The sequence below is a fragment of the Suncus etruscus genome, chromosome 6 (assembly GCF_024139225.1).
Source record: "Suncus etruscus isolate mSunEtr1 chromosome 6, mSunEtr1.pri.cur, whole genome shotgun sequence".
Lineage (NCBI taxonomy): Eukaryota > Metazoa > Chordata > Mammalia > Eulipotyphla > Soricidae > Suncus > Suncus etruscus.
This window is the reverse complement of record NC_064853.1, coordinates 133,171,125-133,187,701: the sequence shown is the minus strand read 5'-3', so window position 1 is coordinate 133,187,701 and position 16,577 is coordinate 133,171,125.

The following is a 16,577-nucleotide window of genomic DNA, read 5'->3' as shown; positions in this document are numbered from 1 at the left end:
AGATTGCTTAGGAACTATTTCTCACTTTGCTCAGGGATGGCTTCTGGAAGTGCTCAGGGGACCTATGTGGTGCTGGGGATGGGACCCAGGGTGACCGCATGCAAGGTGTCACATTATTACATCTCCAGCCCCTAAATATTAATTCTGGAAGGAAAGAAAAATTAAGTGGCCAGAGCATGAGGCTTTGAATTTGATCTCCCAGCACCACTCCAGTTGGGTGTGACCTCTATTGGAAAACAAGTAAGAGGAACTGGAGAGAGTTCAATTGACTGAACACCTTTACTTGGCACGATGGGGGGAGACCAGGGTCAATCCTGAGCACTACTTGATGCCTTCAGCACCCCCCAGGAGCAGTCCCTGATTATTTGGGGGTGATTAGCCCCCCCCCAAAATCAAGAAGTTAATTCATTTCCAAATGTGAGATATCTGTTAGCTGCGTCGGCATTGTGATGTCTTTTCCGCACCCAGCCAGCCTCAGGGCAGTGCTGTCCTAACAGAACCATTTCTTTTCTGGAAGGAGCTTCCAGGCTATTGGTCCCAAGGCAGGACACAGAAGAAACTCCTGCCATGACTGGACTGAGCTGTCTGCTCAGGAAGGAGGCCAAAGTCTCTGACTGCTACTGGGGAGCATTTTGCACCCCAGAGCCTTGCCCTTGGGGCTGGGGAATTTCCTGGAGGCCTGAAACACTAAAAAAAACACATCATCTTCTCACGGTTTTTGGACAAAGGAAAACATGGGTGGTGGTGCCTTTAATTAGCATTCTTGTCATTTTTCCCCTTATTTTTCAAAATCCAAACTCATGGTGGAGGGCTGAAGCTCAGAGAAGAGAGGTTATCATTTTTTTAGGGCTGTCTGGTTCCAGAAAAGAACTGCGTTCTCCACAAGCCCACCCTGGGCCAGAGTGACCAGGGCAAACAAATCATTGTTTCATACAAACACGCACACACACCCACACACACACACACACACACACACACACACACACACACACACATATTGCTGTTTTATTGTTTTGTTTTGGGTCACCCCAGCTCAGAGCTGACTCCTATCTCTGCAATCTCTGCATTTAGGGATCACTCCTGGTAGGCTCAAGGGAACCTATGTGATGCCAGTATCAAACCTGAGTTGGCCATGTACAAGACAAGTATCCACTGTAGTATTGCTCCAACTCCTATTTTTATATATTTTTTAATTTTGGGGTCACACCCAGATGTGCTCAGCACTTACTCCTGTTTCTGCACTCAGGGACCAGCTCCTAGTGGTGTTTGAATGACCCTATGGGGTGTCAGATATTAAAGCTGGGTCAGCTATGTGCAAAGCAAGTGATCTAACCAATGTATTATTGTTCCAGTCCTGCAAATTATTGTTTTAATGATACAAGTAATGCTGAAAAGATCCCCCTAACAGTACTTAAAGTCTGGATGGAATCTGGGCTCCCTCTACCCTCTACTCCTTATTCATTCCCATTGGAAAAGGACTATCCTTCCCAACCCATGAATATCCTTCCAGAAACTTTTTGGGACCTTTATTTTCTTATCTGGACCTGGGGGAAGATGTGCTTATGTTGGACTCCTTTGGGGCTTTATTTGTTCTGCTTTGTTTTATAGGGATCACTTGCAGTAATACTCAAGCCTAGAGATGCAGGGAGATTGGGGATCATGCAGCATTGGGATCCAACTCAGTGCCTCACCCTGCCACTCACCTCCTCACCTACTTTATCTCTTGTTCCATTTCGGGTTGTTTGGGGGCCACACCCAGCAGTACTCAAGGCTCACTCCTGACTGCACTCATGTTGTTCAGGGATCAACCTTTTGTAGGGCCAGGGTCCCACCATTGCACTATCTCTGTGCCCCCCTCACTGGCTCTGTTACTTGTACCATCTCCGTGTGACCTGGCTTAATGTTTTAATAATTTACAACTGGCTATCATTGTCCACAACATTTTTTACCCTTTCAGAAAACCTTTAAAATGCAGGCAGGTTGCTGCAAATTGCAAATCCTTTTTGCTCTTTTTAAATAACCAACCAGGGACCATGTACCAAGGCACCAGGCATTATTAAATTACTTAACACACTTTTGTACTAATACCAAGAACTGGGACCTGTTTTTTCAGAGATGCCTGAGCTTCTCACACACACACACACACACACACACACACACACACCTTGTTTTAATACCTCAGTTTCCCCACTAGGAAAAAGAGCCATTCACTTAAACATTCTCTCTGAGTAGAGTCTATGATTTTAAATGTTTTCTCTGCCCTTGACCAATGTTCCTCTTGAGTGTGGGATTCCCCCAGTGAGACCTAATTTTCTCTGTCCCATTGGGGTTTCTAGAGACTTTTTATGAGCAGACAAGGGGGCAGCTCTCCTCTCTCACCCCAGACCTGTTGTCCTACCTAACGCTCAGGAACACCCTGTCTTGCCTTGAGCCCATGATGAGGAAACACCAGGCTCCCTTAAAGTAGCAGCTCAGTCTCACTCAGGGCTCCCCTGGAGCAGACACATTTGGTTTTGTCTGGAATTACCTGGAATGGGAGACAGTGGTCCCAATTCACAGAGTCCAGGCTTATGCCAAGGATGGATCTTTTGCATCCAGTTTCCTCCCTGACTTCTCAGAGACATGCAGATGGTGCTGGAGGACCAGGCAGATGAGAGAGAAAGTCTACCTCTAGCTAAGGAATGGTCTATCTGCCCTTCCTATCCTGGCTGTCCCCCAATAAAAAAGGGGGTTCTCTTCCTAAGAAACCTGATTTGGACTTGAAACTTAGCATAGCTCTGTCAAACAGTCCCCTGCCATGCTCTAAGTCCTTTCACCTACATGCTCATTTGGTGACAACCCTCCCAGGTAGTTCCCTTAGCAGATATGGTGACTGAGGCAGGCCTCTCTAGGGGCAGAATCTGGCCCCACAGCTCCTTGTTCTCCAAACTGCTACATCAAAGACTCCTGTGACCTTACCCTGTGGAGGGCCTGGGAGGAAGTTTCCATGTGATAGTGGAACTTTTTTGCTAATCGAGTCTGCCCTGAGGACCATAGAGAATACTCAAAAGAACTATTTATGAGTCTAGAGTGGGGGAGCTGATTGGAAGCTCACTATCACCCCAGGACCTTTGTACATGCTTTCCCTGGACCCCGAGTATTCTTACCATCCTCCCTGCCATGTCTTCTTCCCTCCTTTTGCCTATCAATTCCCCTGGCTAACTTATTTTCATCTTTACTGTGGTTTCAGTGAGAATCACTCTGACATCTGTCTTATGTATCCACCTGTACAATAATTTATTCACTCAGAAAACATCGAGCATAACTGCTCTGAACCCTGTGCTATTAAGGTGTCTGCCTTGTTGAGGTTCTGCAGACCAGCCCTGGGCTGAGAGACCAGCACACAGTAGGTTTTTAGTGAACAAAAGGCAGACTTGGGGGAGTTGGTGGAGTTCCACGGAGGATGTAGAGATAGGGAATAAGTCTGGGAGGAGGTACTGGAGCAGGACCATCCCCTCCTCATCCCCGCCTTCCAGGCCCTACCTTTCCTGCTCCTCAGCTGGCCCAGCCTGCTCTAGTGGTCCTCACTGCTGTTACCATGGCAGCCAAGTAAAATCTCACCCGCCCCAGCATCCTACTCATTGATGCTGTCTGTGTTATTTGAGACCATTCGGTGCTGAGGCCTGAGCAGATCTGAGCTATGCAGAGGAAAAAAGACCCTGAGGGATCTGGGGAGAGGGGAAAGAAAGACCTATCAGGAGCAGCATCAGAGAAGAAACAATGACAGTGACACACATGCCTATCCCCTGAGAGGTGCAGGCACAGGCTGGAACATGGAGTTGCATGTAGATACAGGCCTGTGCACATAGGCCATTCACATATACTCAACACATGTGGACACATTGACTCCTGTTTGCTCATTCATATGTGTGCTTGCAATGATATGTACCCACACATACACATGCGAACATGTATACATGGGCACAGTTCTGTATATGTATATGCAGTTCCTCCCCCCTCACTCCATGCATGCGATGAATACTTATGAACTCTAGTCCCCGGTGCATGAGGAAGGGAGAAGGGGGTAGATCCCTAAGCCTGAGAAGATCTGCATGGATTTGGACATGGGCCCTGACTATATTCATGGAGCATAGGAAGACCATTTGGAGAAGAGACATGCACTGGTATTCCCCAGAGCATTCTAGCAGCATTAGTTACTAATTGTCATAAAGAAGTTGCCCTTCAGGGACTGAAGCAATAGTATAATGGGGAAGGCACTCGCCTGGCATGCAACAGATCTAGTCCATCCCTGGTACCATATGTGGTTCTCTAAGTACCACCAGGTGTGATCTCTGAGTGCAAAGCCAGCAGTAAGCCCTGCATACCATTGAGTATGGCCCCCAAACAAAACAAATTAATGAATAAAACGTGGTTGTGCAAATAAGGGGTGCAGGGAAGTATGCCCTTCTCCTTTGTCCCGACTCCTCTTAGGATCAGGGTTCCAGAGGTTGCCCCAACAAAGGCTCCCTCAGTGTGTGACAGGATAGAGTTGAGGGGTAGGGAAGAGAGACACCACTATGCCTTGAGGCCTGATTTCTGGTCAGGGTTCATTCAGTTTGCTCAATCCCCCTTGCTTTGTGACCTTGGCCAAATCACTCTCGCCCTTGGGCCTCATTCAGGTGATTTGGTGGGGGGGGGGGCCACATCCATTTGACGCTCAAGGGTTACTCCTGGCTATTCGCTCAGAAATCGCTCCTGGCTGGGGGGGGGGCATATGGGACGCCAGGGGATCAACCGCGGTCCGTCCTATGCTAGCGCTTGCAAGGCAGACACCTTACCTCTAGCGCCACCTCTCCGGCCCCAGATTCAAGTGATTTGAATAATGCTAGGCAAGGAGGGTTCACAGAGGAAGCAACCCCTCTACCCTCTCCTGCTCTCCAGCAAGCTCAGCTGAAGCACATGAAGCTTTGATCCAGCGCCCACCCCCCACTTTCACCCTGGGTAAATCCATCAGAAATTGTGAATGAATGAAGAGCCGATTTACAAAGGCTGGAGCTGATTCATCCCCGGCACCTCTGCGTTCGCGTGGGCTGGCCAGGCTGAAGGCGATGAATGGGCTGAGCACTGAGTCTGCAACTCCTGCATCAGCAAGGGAGGCTGTGCTCTGCGCAGGAGAGACATGCCAGGCCTCACTCACCTGGCACCTTTTCATCAGAAGACCCAAGGCAGGGTTCCCACAGGAGCCCTGGAAAAGAGTGGCAGACACAGCCCGACAGAGCATAGAGCCTTAAAGATCTGGGTCCTCTGGTCTGAGAAAGTGGTAGGTTGGGATACACGGGGACGTGGGATGGGTTTGTGTTTCCATCCAGGACTTCAGTCTGTGCTTTCCAGAGTGACCCCAAAGCTTTCTGGTGGCCAATGGACTGGGGACTGCAAAGGGCAATACTGGGAAATAAGCAGGCCGAGACTGCCACCATCTGGCCAGAGTCAGAAACGCAGGACTCTTGAAAGTAGAGAGGCCAATAAGACCAGCTAAGACAAAAGACTTGTGTCCGCTGCATTTTTGGTTGGTTTGTTTTGGGGCCCTATTAAGCGGTGCTCAATACTTACTCCTGACTGTGCTCAGGGATTGCTCCTGGTGGGCTTAGAGGGCCATAGGGGCACAGGGTATTGAATGCCGATCAGCTGTGTGCAAGGCAAGCACTCTACCCACCTGACTAGATATCTCTCCAGACCCTGAACACTACCTCTTTTTTTTCTTCATTTTTTTTTTTTTTTTTTTTTTTTTGTGGTTTTTGGGTCACACCCGGCAGTGCTCAGGGGTTACTCCTGGCTCCATGCTCAGAAATTGCTCCTGGCAGGCACGGGGGACCATATGGGACGCTGGGATTCGAACCGATGACCTCTTGCATGAAAGGCAAACGCCTTACCTCCATGCTATCTCTCCAGCCTCATTTTCTTCATTTTATAATTTAAAAATTTTGTTTTAGACTTTTGGGCCACAACTGGCAATACACATGGGTTACTCCTGACTTTACACTCAGGAATTACTCCTGACAGTGCTCGGGGTGCTCTATGAGATGCCTGGAATGGAACCTGGATCAGCTATATGTAAGGCAAGTACCTGTTTACTACATTTTTAATACATTTTTAAAAATTTAGCCACCATTAAATTACAAGTTATTTATGATTGGATTTCAGGCATGCAATATTTCAATCCCTTCACCAGTATTCACTTCCCTCCATTAATGCCCCTCCAAATCCCCATTTGCCCCATCGGTCAGCTTCTACAAGAGGCATATATAAATATATATACATTTATATACACATATGTATGCTTTGTTTTGCACTGCTTTTTATAGTACTGTTGCTGATAGTTTCATATATAATATTTGACAACATTTAGCACCACCTCTTCCTCCTGATTGAATACTTCCCTCCACCAGTCATTGTCCCACACTGTCTGGCCTCCCCAAGCATGTTGCCTACCTCCCCAAGCATGTTGGCATGTTTCTTACTGAAGACTAGTTCTCATATTCTAAAAGCTACTCTGTAATGAGCACATTAACCCTCGTTAGCATCTTGCAATACCCATTTTACAGAAGAGAAAAGGGAGGCACGAGGGAGGTCTTCCCTGAAAGGGGCTCTGAACAGGCAGACTCAAAGGTTGTTCCAAAGGTCACGTTTGCCTTTGGTCTTTGGGAGCATTGTTTTAAGTCACTTGGGAGCACTGCTTGAAGACTACATGTCCTGGCCTGGTGAGACAATATAAGGATTAAGGCATTTGCCTTGCATGCAACTGATGTTTGTTTGACACCCTGCACTGCATAGCTTAGGAGCTACGCCAGTCACTTGGAAGCTTGGCCTGAATCTATGATTGGTGTACTATGCTTCTTCTGTCCCTTCTGAATGCTTTGGCATGCATAAGGAGAACCTTCTTTTCTTTATCTGGTATATGATGAATGAACTCAGGGACTTTCTAGTCAGTCCACTACAGCCCATCTCCCTCTCTCCTCCTATTGGCTAACTCATCCCTCAAATTGACCCCAGGAGTCCTTTCCTGTCCTTCTAGCCCAGGGGGTCCTCAAAGTACAGCCCATAAACCACATGTGGCCTGCTGAGGACATTTATCCAGCCTGCCACTGCCAACTTGTCCCGGCCCTCAGTGCTCATGTGTGGGATGTATACCCTCACTCTCCGACTTCTCTCCTGTCTCTCAACTCCTCTCAGTTTCAGGCAGGGGTCCTCAAATTACAGCCTGCCAAAAGCAGGCCCATAGTTCCCATTGAAATACTGGTAAGTTTATTGATTTAATTTTACTTGTTCTTAACTTGAAATATTGTATTTGTTCCCATTTTGGTTTTTGACTTCAAAATAAGATGTGTGCAGTATGCATAGGAATTGTTTATAATTTTTTTTAACTATAGTCCGGCCCTCTAACGGTTTGAGGGACAGTAAACTGGCTCCCTGTTTAAAAAGTTTGAGGACTCCTGATCTAGTCCTAACCCCAGGCTAGAACAGGCATGGCTAAATGCTCTCCAATCATTCGGGTCTTATTCTTAACTCTATTGCATAAAGAATTTTAAAAATCTGGGGCCCGGAGAGATAGCACAGCGGCGTTTGCCTTGCAAGCAGCCGATCCAGGAGCAAAGGTGGTTGGTTAGAATTCCGGTGTCCCATACAGTTCCCAGTGCCTGCCAGAAGCTATTTCTGAGCAGACAGCCAGGAGTAATCCCTAAGCAACACCGGGTGTGGCCCAAAAACAAAAAACAAAAATAAAAGGGTTTTAAAAATCTATCAGAGAGCCAGAGCAATAAGACAGCTAGAAAGACACTTGCCTTGCATATGTCTGACCTGAGCTCTATCCTTAAAATCCCATATGGTGGGGCCGGGCGGTGGTGCTGGAGGTAAGGTGCCTGCCTTGCCTGCGCTAGCCTAGGACGGACCGCGGTTCGATCCCCCGGCGTCCCATATGGTCCCCCAAGAAGCCAGGAGCAACTTCTGAGCGCATAGCCAGGAGTAACCCCTGAGCATCACAGGGTGTGGCTCAAAAACCAAAAAAAAAAAAAAAAAAAAAAAAAATCCCATATGGTCCCCTGAGCCCACAGGCATGATCCCTGAGTGCAGATCCAGGAGCAACCCCTGGGTACTGCCAGGTGTGCCTTCCCTAAGCCTCAAATGAATAGAATGGAATTTACAGATCTTTTCCCATGATATCTATCTTTGTACTGACTCCACGGGGCCCAAGATTTGTGTGCCAGCTGAGGCAGAATTAGAAATTTAGAAAGGTATTTTGTTCCAGTGAAATAAGCAAATTCGGGGCCAGAGAGATAGCATGGAGGTAAGGCGTTTGCCTTGCATGCAGAAGGTCGGTGGTTTGAATCTGGCATCCCATATGGTCCCCTGTGCCTGCCAGGGGCAATTTCTGAGCATGGATCCAGGAGGAACCCCTGAGTGCTACCGGGGGTGACCCAAAAACAAAAACAAAAATAAGCAAATTCCTCACACATTTTGGTCAATTGATTCCACTGGTCATTGACCCACCAGGCTGTGAGTGTGCCTGTTCCAAGATATCTAAGCCTAGGTTCAGTTCTGTCCCACTTGTCTGTCTGTCTGGTCCTGTTACAAATAATATGCCACTGTATTTTTGTTGTTGTTGTTGTTGTTATTTTTCATTATTTTTACTGCTGCTTTAAAATAACTGGTGCAAATGGTACCTCTCAACATCTTTTGTTTTTGTTTTGGAGTCATACCTGGCAGTGCTCAGGGGTTGCTCCAGGCTCTACACAGAAATCACTTTTGGCAGGCTCAGAGAATTATATGGGATGCTGAGGATCAAATCTGGGTCAGTCACATGCAAGGCAAATGCCCTACCCACTATGCTATTGTCCCTCTTGACATTATTTTTTGTGCTATTCCTTGTATTATGCCAAATGCAAATTTAAATTGCACCTAAAAGCAAACTTTGCAATTATATAGGATTCATTAACTTGGGCAGAACTGATGTCTTTACAGTGTTGAATCTTCCCATTATTCGGGAGTAAAGTAGCATATCCCTTTTTTTTTCTTTCTTTTTTCTTTGTGTGTGTGTGTGTGTGTGTGTGTGTGTGTGTGTGTGTGTGTGTGTGTGTGTGTGTGTCTTTGGTCACACCCAGCAGTGCTCAGGGGTTACTCCTGGCTACGCTCAGAAATCGCTCCTGGCAGGCTCAGGGGACCATAGGGAGTGCTGGGATTCGAACCACTATCCTTCTGCATGCAAGGCAAACACCCTACCTCCATGCTATCTCTCCAGCCCCATGGATATCTATTTTCATTTAGATTTAATGCATTTCAATAAAATTTTTGAGTCTTTTACATATTTATATCTTTTTTGTTTCAGTTATAAGGTAATCTTGTAACTGATCTTCTCATTGCAAATGGACATTTTTTCTGTTATATTTTATAATTACTGCTGGCTCTTGAGAATACAATTATGATTGCTATTTCTTGGTATACTGAACTTACAGCTAGCAATCTTGCAGTATTACATAATTGGTTCTAGACAGTTTCTTGGATGTGTTATTTATATCATCTACATTCTATCATCTACACTTATACTATCTGTAAGATCTACTGTTAGTTGACACCCTGCTATTACCTAAAACAAAAGTGTTCCCCCATTTCCTTTTTTCTTTTCACCTAAGCCTTTGATATGTAAAAGTCCACCTGGCTCTCACTAAACCGTCCCGTCAGTTGAATTTGTACTGGTGAAATGAAGAGGTTTCAGTTTTGGTTTGGCTCACAGAGACCACAAGGCGAGAAGCCATTGAGTCCATGATTCTCTCCTTACTGGCTTGATCTATTAATTCATCACAGCTAACCTTCTTCATACCTGTCTCCCTGGAGTTGGAAATATGGCATGTGTGGTGATTTCACAATGTACCTCTTTGCTTTTCTTCTTTCCTGTTTTTTCTGCCTTTTCTTTCCTTTTTCTTGTCTTATTGGATTGGTAAGAAACTTAGTTTTCGATCTTTAATATTCCATATGGTCTCCCAAGACCCTGTGCTCCAGAAGTGATCCCTGAGCACCACCAGGTATGACCCTCAAACAAAATAAAAATGACTAGGAATGGGGCTGGAGAGATAGCACAACAGTAAGACGTTTGCCTTGCATGTGGCCAACACAGGACGAACCCCAGTTCGAATCCCGGCATCACATATGGTCCCCCGAGCCTGCCAGGAGTGATTTCTGAACACAGAGCCAGGAGTAACCCCTGAGCACTGCAGGGTATGACCCAAAAACAAAAACAAAAAAAATGACTAGTAATGGTGAGAATGAATACTTGTCCTATAGCTGTTTTTGAATCAAATACTTTTAATAGTCACCATTAGGTACTAGGCTAATCATATAAGCTTAGGCTAATATAAACCCAGGCTAATAAGCCTAAAAATAATATAAGCTTAGACTAATATATATATGTATTTTACCAATTGTGTGTCTGCAAACAAACAAACACACATGTTTGTCAGTACTCAGGCATTACTCCTGGCTCTGAAATCAGAGATGACTTTTGGCATGGCACTTGGGGAACCATATGTGATGCCAAGAGATTGAACCTGGGTCAATCATGTGCAAGGAAAGTGCCCTACCTTCTATATTATTACTCTGGCCCTTGGAGCCGGTGAGGTGGTTCTAGAGGTAAAGTGTCTGCCTTGCAAGTGCTAGCCAAGGAAGGACCATGGTTTGATCCCCCAGCATCCCATATGGTCCCCCCAAGCTAGGGGCAATTTCAGAGCACTTAGCCAGGAGTAACCCCTAAGCATCAAATTGGTGTGGCCAAAAAAAACAAAAAACAAAAAACAAAAAAATAGAACATTATTACTCTGGCCCTATACTAAAATATTTGATCAATATATACAGATTCCCTTCGAATCCTAATTTATAACAAGTTTGTGTTATTCATATAAGCTGTTGTACCCAATATATTTTGCTTCTATTGAGAAATATGACAAATTATATGTTGCATTAAATAATTAAAGATGGGACTGGATGGCGATGGATGGTGAAGGATCTTTCTTTCTGCCACCCCAAGCCACGTGGCTTCGCAACCCCATTCAGCCAGCGGGTCCCAGGCCCAGGTGAAAGCCGGAATCAAACTCACTCCCAAGCTGTTTTGTTGGGTTCAGGATTCAGGTCAGAGTTCGGAGCGCCAGTTGTTGCATTAAATAATTAAAGATGGGGCTGGATGGCAATGGATGGTGAAGGATCTTTCTTTCTGCCACCCCAAGCCACGTGGCTTCGCAACCCCATTCAGCCAGCGGGTCCCAGGCCCAGGTGAAAGCCGGAATCAAACTCACTCACAGGCAGGCATTAGGAACCATCAGCTTTATTCATGCCCTATTCACCACATGTGTGTGGCCTACTCATAACCTTTCAAGCACTAGTTATTCTTGGCCCTGCAGCTAAACTCCTTTTAGCCATCTTCCCTTTGGGCTCCATGCTGGTCCAAGACCAGAACGCAGAGACCCAAAAGCCAGAGCACCCAGCAGCAAAGAAAGGGGCCCCAATCCCCTCGGTCCAAGGCTTATCTAACTTTTCCAAGACCCCTCCCAGAAATGGGCGAGGTCTTGCAGGTAAGGTTACACCTACTATCTGGTTCCCAAGACCCCTCCCAGAAATGGGTGGGTCTCAGGTAGCTACACCTAGATCCAGGATCTCAAATAGGTACACTACAATTATATAAATAGAATTCCTTATACTAAATTATAATAGAAGTTACAAGATAAACTCAACTTGATCTAAACTTTAAAATAAATTTAAAAATAAAATAAAATAAATTTCTAAATTTTATTTACTATTTTATCTGTGATACTTATATCTGTGTTCATGTATTAATACAATTTTCCTTCTCTTATTCTTCTGATATGAAATTAGTCTGGTGATGATGCTTCAAATAATTCCCTTTTTTTTTTTTTTTGATATATGAAACTATCTGTAGTTAGACAATTTATTCTTTTCTTGCTATTTTTGATAGTTCTTCTGGTAAAATTGGGCCTAATTCCAGTGAGCAGTTTTTTTGTTTGTTTGTTTTTTGTTTTTTGGTTTTTGGGCCACACCCGGCAGTGCTCAGGGGTTACTCCTGGCTGTCTGCTCAGAAATAGCTCCTGGCAAGCACGGGGGATCATATAGGACACCAGGATTCGAACCGACCACCTTTGGTCCTGGATCAGCTGCTTGTAAGGCAAAAGCCGCTGTGCTATCTCTCCGGGCCCCAGTGAGCAGTTTTTAATTTTAATTTTAGTTTTTGGGTTATACCCTACTGTGCTTCTAGCTCTGTGCTTGGGGAGACCATAGGTAGTGCCAGAAACCAAACCCAGTTGGTTGTGTGCAAAGCAAGTGCTTTCTTTTTTCCCCCAAGATACTATCTCTCTGGTACTTGGGCAACTTTTTAATTTTAATTTTATTTTGGGTGGCCACACCTGGTGGTGCTCAGGACTTACATGAGGAATTACTCCTGAGGAAGCTCAAGAAACTATATGTAGGGGCCGGCAAGGTGGCGCTAGAGGTAAGGTGTCTGCCTTGCAAGCGCTAGCCAAGGAAAGGACCGCGGTTGGATCCCCGGGTGTCCCATATGGTCCCCCCAAGCCAGGGGCAATTTCTGAGTGCTTAGCCAGGAGTAACCCCTGAGCATCAAACGGGTGTGGCCCGAAAAACCAAAAAAAAAAAAACAAAAAACTATATGTAGTGACAATCTGGGTCAACCATGCACAAAGAAAGTGCCCTACCCACTGTACTATCTCTCTAGCACTTATGTAATTTTGTTTATCCCCTCCACCTCACCTGTGTAATTTCTTTTAATTTTTTATTTTTAATCATGAGAAAAATGATGCAAAGGAGACAAGGTAAAGTTACAGTGAAAGGAATATCGTTATCCTTCTCAGTTTACAGAGGAGGGAGCTAAAGCTCAAAGAGGTATAGGAACTGGCTTAGGGGGGAGGACACAGAAAGGGTAGGGGAGAGTGGGGGAGGGGAACCCCAAGATTTATGCCCTGGCCTGCAGACCCACATTTCCTGACCTGGGCTCCTTTTTATCTGAGGGTAGACCCTTTCCAGCCCACAGAGGTCATGAACTTTGTTTTCATGAATATCACTTACAGGGAAAGGTGTGGGCTTACAGGGACACCCAATGTTTTCAGTTTCTGAAAAGACCTAATAGACATGCAGAAAAAACCTGTCAAAGGACCCCCACTAATGTGTTGGGCTGCTCCCTCGGGGTCAAGATCTGTGACATCCACTTGCTTGCTATTATTTTTTATTTATATTATTATTATTATTATTATTATTTTGGTTTGGGGCCATACCAGGCAACACTCAGGGGTTAATCTTGGCTCTGCCTCAGGAATCATTCCTGGTGGTGCTCAGGGGACCATATGGGAGGCAGGGAATTAAACCCAAGTCAACTGCATGCAAGGCAAGCACCCTACTCGCTGTGCTATTGCTCCAGCCCCCTAATATGACTTTCTCTCACTATCTCTTGTGTATGCCATTTTTTTATTGCAGCAGTGAGTAATGTGGTTAAGATATGGGATCAACTTAGTTTTTGGGTCACACCCAGCAGCACTCAGGGGTTGCTCCTGGCTCTATGCTCAGAAATTGCTCCTGGCAGGCTCAGGGGACTATATGGGATGCCAGGATTGGAACCACCAACTTTCTGCATGAAAGGCAAACGCCTTACCTCCATGCCATCTCTCCGGCCCCTTCTCCATTCTCTCTTAGCATGTTCCTTCATACCTCTCTCTCTGCTTTCCTGTATTGCTCCAACTTTCTACACCAGATTTCTTGTATCCCTGGAATAAAAACAGGTCTACAGTAGTGAGGAAAACTATGAAACCACTAACTATGAAATCATTCCCAAGTGGATTTTTCTTTCTTCTCTTTGAATCCTGGGGTGTACAGGTTGGGGATTATGGGGAACACTAAGGGGACCCAGGGGGCATGGCATCTCCATGGCTGGACTTACCTACCTGAATATTTCTGGGAAGTTTTACATGTAGTGGTGCCAGGTCCTGGAACACTTGGCCTACAGCAGGTCTTTGGCGATGTACAGCATGTTAATCAGCATCCCATGCTGGGGTCTTTGCTTGTTGCCAAAGAACAGAAACATAATATGGGGCAGAAAGAAAAACTCAGAATGAGGAGTGGATATTTGGCCCAAGGGCTCCCATCCTGGCCTCAGTGCCAACACAGTGGAATGTAAAGGCTCCATATGGAGAAACAGGTCTGAAGCACGGGTTGCCGTTGAAAATAATCTAACCCAGGCTGAAAGGGTGAATCACGTGTGGTGGAGTGGCTTTCTGCTTCATCCAGGAGAGATGACAAAGAACACCCCTGAGCAAGGGAGAAAGTCTAAAAGCCTATCCTGAGCCAGTTCCACCCAGGTTTGCTTGAGACATGTAAAACAAGATGATAAGTAGGAAAATCTGTGTTGGGTGAAACCAGGTTGTAAACAAACAGATACAGGGAAACCAGGAATGATCTTTGTTTTGGTGGTAAAGTGTAAACGAAGAGAGGAGCAAGGCCTGTTGATTTCACAATAGCCAGGTGCTTGAGAGGACTTGTATGTGGCCACTTGGGTCAGACATGAAGAGGGACAGTGGACCAAGTTGGAAACACAGTTCCAGAAATAGAACCGAGGAGTCAGAGTGATGCTACAGCAAGTAGGATGCTGGATTTGCTCCCAGCCAACCCAAGTTCTATTCCCATCATCTCAAAGGGTCCCCTGAGTACTGCCATGAATAATTTCTAAGTGTAGAGCCAGGAGTAACCCCTGAGAATCACTGGGTATGCCCTCCCCCCAAAAACAAACAACAACAAAAATGGAACCATCTTACTGCCCACATACACAAACACAAGCAAGAGTGTACATCTAAATTGGCCAGCTAGGGTTAGAACAATAGTTCGGGACTTAAGGCTCTTGCCTTTCATGCTGCTGAGCCCAGTTCAATCTTTGGAATTGCAGAGGGTCCCCTGAGTCACACCAGGAGTGATCCCTAAGCAGAGAAAGGGGGAAGCTCTGAGGATAGCATGGTGTGGCCCCAAAATAAAACAAACTAAACAAACCTAAAAATCAGCTTATATTGAAAATAAAAACAATTGAGAAAATATTCATTTTTCCATTTGAGAATTTTATGATTATCAGCTACAATACCCCACATCTTATTCCAAATGTGGCCTGGCATGATTAAACTTATGGTTCAGTGCTAAAAATTATAAAGTTCAAAAAAAGCTTCTGCATTGGGGGCTAGAGTGAGGAGGGTTTTGCCTTGCATGCAGCCAACCCAGGTTTAACCCCCAGCATCACATGGGGTCCCCCAAGCACTGACAGGAGTGATTCCTGAGTTTAGAGCCAGGAGTAAGCCTGAGCCAATATTGCCGTGTGTGTCAAGGAGAAAGAAAGAGAACGAGAGAGGGAGGGAGGGAGGGAGGGAGGAAGGAAGGAAGGAAGGAAGGAAGGAAGGAAGGAAGGAAGGAAGGAAGGAAGGAAGGAAGGAAGGAAGGAGGGAGGGAGGGAGGGAGGGAGGGAGGAAGGGAGGAGGGAGGGAGAGAGGGAGGGAGAAAGGGAGGGAGGAAGGAAGGGAGGGAGGGGGAGGGAGAAAGGAAGGAAGGAAGGGAGAAGGGAGGGAGGAAGAAAGGGAGGGAGGGAGAGAGGGAGGATGGAGGGAGGAAGGGAGGGAGGGAGGAAGGGAGGGAGGGAGGAAGGGAGGGAGGGAGGGAGGAAGGAAGGGAGGGAGGGAGGAAGGAAGAAAGGGAGGGAGGAAGGAAGGGAGGAATGGAGGGAGGAAGGAAAGAAGGGAGGGAGGGAGGGAGGAAGGGAGGAATGGAGGGAGGAAGGAAAGAAGGGAGGGAGGGAGGGAGGGAGGAAGGGAGGAATGGAGGGAGGGAGGGAGGGAGGAAGGGAGGGAGGGAGGAAGGGAGGGAGGGAGGAAGGGAGGGAGGAATGGAGGGAAGAAGAAAAGAAGGGAGGGAGGGAGGGAGGAAGAAAGGGAGGGAGGGAGGATGGAGGGAGGAAGGGAGGGAGGGAGTAAGGAAGGGAGGAATGGAGGGAGGAAGGAAGGGAGGGAGGAAGGAAGGGAGGAATGGAGGGAGGAAGAAAGGGAGGAATGGAGGGAGGAAGGAAAGAAGGGAGGGAGGGAGGGAGGAAGGGAGGGAGGAATGGAGGGAGGGAGGGAGGAATGGAGGGAGGGAGGGAGGAATGGAGGGGGGAGGTTGGGAGGGAGGAATGGAGGGGGGAGGTTGGGAGGGAGGTTGGGAGGAAGGTTGGGAGGGAGGGAGGGAGAGGGGAAAGGAGGGAGGGAGGAAGGAAGGGAGGGAGGGAGGAAGGAAGAAAGGAAGGGAAGGAGGGAAGGAGGGAGGGAGGGAGGAAGGGAAGGAGGGAGGGTGGGAGGGAAGAAGGAAGGAAGGAAGGAATGGAGGGAGGGAGGAATGGAGGGAGGGAGGGAGGGAGGAAGGGAGGGAGGGAGTGGGAGGGAGGGAAGGAAGGAAGGGAAGGAGGGAGGGAGCAAGGAAGGAAGGAAGGGAGGGAGGGAGGGAGGGAGGGAGGGAGGAAGAGAGGGAGGGAA